The following is a 5171-nucleotide window of genomic DNA, read 5'->3' on the forward strand; positions in this document are numbered from 1 at the left end:
GGCCATAGGTAGGTTTTAATTACACTCCTAAGGAAGCAGTAGAACTGACAGAAGCGTGAGCCTATACTTGAAAATAATTATAATGATATCCTACGTGAAACCCATGTTTTAGAATCGTTCCATGTTCTCCTTCACAAACTATTTCACTAGATGGTCAAAAAGACCCCTTGAGATAATCGAGGGCAGTAGTTATCCCTCGGCACTTCTTCTTGAGAAAGTGGAGCCTGAGCCAGTCTCAACAGCTGTACCAGTAACTCAGTTGTCTGGATATAATGCAGTTACTCATCTGTGGAGGCAAAGAAGGTCTCTCTTCTGTAGGATATCAAAAGGAGCGTCATCATGTCCACTAGTGTGCATTTTTGTAAGTTACAAAATGTGTTAATTTAAAAAATATTCATTCAAATATGTGGACCCTATTTTGATATTGACCCAGGCCCAGAAAGTATGTACTCTAAGCTATAGGAAAAAATAAGCTGTGCATCACCCTGTATATATGCAATTTGATTTGACAGACTGTATAATGCTCTAGGAAGGATGGCGAGGTGTATGATAGTTTGTTTTATTCTTTTAAAATAAATAAAATCCAGAGTCTTCTCTCTCAAAACCAGCTCAGTATATTTGCACAGTTTTCTAGACCCTGCAGGTTTTGTTCTAAAAATTATTTCTATCGTTGGGTCTTCAAATACAAATGTACATTATAAATTATTCTTTGGAGATACTTAGGGTGTCTTTCACTAGAAGATAAGATGACTTACTCTTTCTCAACAAATAAGGAGGGATGGTAAATAGCACATGATTCCCAAGCTGAGAGACTATGGCAGGTGGTGGGTATGCCCTGTGCCTTATTTATACAGTGTTTCAAGGAGACAGTCATTGGGTCCTTCACAGAGACAGGGTCATGCTGAAAACTGGGAAGAACATTCTATAACAAAATATCCAACATTGCATCTTTATATTACTCACATATCTGATACAATTAGTACCATCTACTTGATAAGGTCAATTTAGGAAAGTCCTGTGGAATAGTTTCTAATGCAATTGTATCCTTTTCTCGTGCTTAGTAATTCTTTACCTAATTCAATGTGCTTTTCTGTATATTTGTCAGGAGAATAGTAATGTTTTACTTTACGATTTCCACCACCTTCCTAATCACTACTTCTTGTTATTTCTTTTCAGTGTAACATCACCTCTGAGCAGAAGCAATGAAATGGGGTTTAGGAAAAAAAAAAAAGTAAAAGAAAAAAAGCAAATCCTGTATTATATCACCATCTGGAGAGCATGATGGTTTCTGCTGTGTTAATTTACACTAAAATCCATGACCCGGGAGCCTGATTGATTGCCAAGGGCAGAAATCCAGCCCCTGGCCTAGTTTATTTTGTGAACTGTAGCCTCAGATAGCACTGCAAGCCACAGTGATATTGATTTGATATACACTAGATGGCTCTTTATGCTCTTTGGGAAATTTATTGTGCCGAGTCAGAACCCCGGCAGCCGGGGAGAAGCCGCTCTTTAAATTGAAGAGTGCTCTCAGGGTTTGACCCCTGGGCCGCTCAGGTTACCGAGTGGCCTGGGTGAGGCTAGGTCGGAGCAGACCCCGGGGACCAGTGCTCATCAGTTTTGAATGTCAAATCCCTTCAGAGGACCTGAGTTATTGCTAATAGGAACTTGCTGGGGTCTATGACATTTGGATGCCCTATAAGTTAAACATCGTAACACTTTCTTCATGTCAGAATCTTTTAAACGATGGCTCAGCACAGCACCTTTGCTCTGTCCGCTTAGCGCTAGTCTGCCGCACGATATGAGGCGACCTGCCTCGAAGCAGGAAGATCAGCACAGCTATTATGAGCCGAAGAGCTACAATGGCACCAATCTCCCCATGCTTATAAATTAGGAGGCTTGTCATGGGAGCCCCAACTGCGAGAACATTGTTGCCATCTTGTTTCTGCACAATCAAAACCTGGTGGCCTTTGGCAACCCACACAATAAAAGTTAGGATGCAGTTCTGATCTTGATAGCTTTTACTATATTTCTGGAATACACATGAGCGTCATTTTACTTAAGGTCTGGAAACAGACTCCTGACTCTGACAAATCACATTTCTAGGACACAGCTTTATAAAGACAATCCTGACTGTCTGTTGGAAATTTCCCTACTGCTGGGGACTGTAGACAGTAAAATCTATAGCTGCACTGAATTTCCCCTAATAAATAGCTAACTATGTTTTATTGGAAACCAGTGTGATCTTCTATATTATCAGAGTAGCTTGATAATAGGGTCACACGTAAATGACAACTTATGGAAAAAAACAAAAAAACAAAAAAACCCAACAATTCCAAGTAAGACTCCATTTGGCTTGTCCTTAATCTGCTTACACACTATTATTTTAATGTCCTCGAAAAGTCCTGCTAAGTACTTTTCATATTACACTGCCAAGGTGCCTGAAATAAAATCCTATAATTAAGTTTTCTTCTGGATGTCTTGAGGAGGTACAAATAGCTTAATTAGGTGGAATAAAAAAGAGCTTAACATAAAAAACTTTGAAAGTCAAGAAATAATGTATTAAAGCCAACAGTATCATTAGCGGGGTTGGGATATCAGAAATTAATTTGTTGGGGAAGAAACCTCCATGTAAGCATGGTGTACAGGCAGGAGCTCTCTGCGAGAGTTGGGAGATACAGGTAAGAAAGTCCAAGGTTTTGGCCCTCGTGAGTGAAGGGAGTAGTCATGTTGACTTTGCCTCTGAATACCTCAGTGTCCTTATCTGTAAAATGAAATTAATGATAAACTTCAAAAAATTGATGTGATTACAAAGTGGGATAAAATGTGTAAAGGTCTACGTCTAGTATAGAACTGTTACTGATGTTCAGGAGGGCAGACCTGTATGAGTTTGCTCTAGCTGCTGTAACAATGCATCAACCAGTGAGCGTCTTAAGGAGCCGAAAATTGTTTTGACAATTCTGGAGTCTGGAAGTCCCACATCAAGGTGTTAACAGAGTTAGTTTCTTCTAAGGCCCTTCCCTTTGACTTGTAGATGGCTGTCTCCTCTCTGTGTCTTCCCATGGTCTTCCTTCTGTGTGGGTCTGTGTCCTAATCTTTTCTTATATGGACATCAGTCATATTGGATTTGCATCCACCCAAATGACCTTATTTTATCTTAACTACCTCTTTAAAGACCTTATCTCCAAACACATTCACATTTTGAAGTACTGGGGAATAAGACTTCAATATCTGAATTTGAGCAGTGAGGGGTACAATTTAGCTCATAAACAGTCTTTTATGATAAGGTACCATGTGTCCACGGGGTCTCATACATATTGTTTATTTCTTATTTTTGTTTTATCTCCCTGATGTTGCTGTTAATATTTTTCATATTACTCCATCAGCCCATATATTTATAGAAGACATCTAAAACACACATGGGCAAAAAGAGAAAATGGAACAAATAACATCTATAATTCTACCACTCAGAGAAAAACACTGAATTAAAGCTTTGATGCATAATCTTCCCTTGGCATATGTACACATGTAAGTAGACTTTTAATAAAAATGGAATTGTACCATATAGAACCTGTTTCTTTTTTTACTTAACAAGTCATTAACATTGCTCAGTGCCACTGCAAATAGAGCTACCTCAGAATTTATAATAATGACAGAGCATTTCACTGTAGAGAGAAACCATAATTTATTTATCCAATCTCATAAATTCGAACATTTAAAATGTTTCCGTATTTTACTCTCATCAACAATGCTGCTAGGCACATGTTTTTTCTGATGTCCTTGTGAATGTGTTCAGTTATTTCCCTGAGGCTGTTTCTCTGGGTATTCACTCTGTAAATACAAGGAGAGTACCTCTCCTGTAGTGTGACGAACTGCATCAGATGTCGTGGTCACCTATTACGGGCACTCTCTCTGCCAAGTGCTGGTAAATGTGCAACCGTACCACACCTGCCCTGTAGGAGCTTATGCCCAAGAAGGAAAAATAAGGCAAGGGAAAAGCCACTGCCAGTCCCGCCGAAGGCTGGAGAGGGGTCATATGAGGTGTTATGGAAGAACCTAGTAGGGGCTGCTCAGGCTAGCATAACTTAGCTCCAGATCACAGCCTGGAATTGCCTGTCCGCAAACACGACTCTATGTGGAGAAATGCCAGAGACTGCCCTTCCCCATGGTCATGTGCCTGCACTCACAAGCTCAGTGGATGGTGTGGGTTTGAACACCAAGGAGCGGCACTAAGATGCTACAGTGTTTCCTTTGAAACAACTACATCCTTGAAGGTAGTAATTGAGATATTTGATAATAATTGAAATGTTTTGAAAGGTTCAAATATCATCCATTTTCACAGCGCTGAAACATTTATAAAGGCAATGTGGTTTATTAGCCTCTGGAAACACATTAAATAGTTAGCCCATCTGAGTTTCCTGACTTAACAATATATTTTTTTCATTAAATTTCAATTGAATGACTTTTCTAAATTTAGTGGACACATTTCTTGTTTCCAGTGAAATTAATAATGTTATTTATTTACAGCTTCATGAGGAAACAATGGCTTGAAAGGGACAAGTCACTGTCCAAAACCTGAGGCAAATTCAGAAATCCCCCTTCTTATCCAGACTAATGTGTGTGATGAAAAGCCATTGCCATGCTTGAGCGACCACAGTTGATGGTTAAGTTTAATACATACCAAACTCTGGTTCAATTCAAAGGATCTCAAAAGGAAGTGGTTAGACAGTCACCAAGATGCCCTAAGAAATATTTATCCCTCCACTTAAGAGCCTTTTTTTTTAAAATTGAGGTATAGTTGATTTACAATGCTGTTAGTTTTAGGTGTACAGCAAAGTGATTCAGATGTATATATATATATATATATATATCTATAGCTTTTCAGATTATTTTCCAATTGTAGGTTATCACAAGATACTGAATATAGTTCCCCGTGCTATACAGTGGGTCCTTGTCAATTATCTATTTTATATATAGTAGTGTATATATATTAACCCCAAACTCCTAATTTTTCCCTCCCACACTTCCCCTTTAATAACCATAAATTTCTTTTCTATGTCTATGAGTCTGTTTCTGTTTTGTAAATAAGGTCGTTTGTATCATTTTTTAGTTTCCACATAGAAGTGACATATGACATTTGCCTTTATTTATAAAGTGCTCTATAATTCATGTTA

This window comes from Phocoena sinus, chromosome 3 (genome assembly GCF_008692025.1).
Source record: "Phocoena sinus isolate mPhoSin1 chromosome 3, mPhoSin1.pri, whole genome shotgun sequence".
NCBI classification, from domain to species: Eukaryota; Metazoa; Chordata; class Mammalia; order Artiodactyla; family Phocoenidae; genus Phocoena; species Phocoena sinus.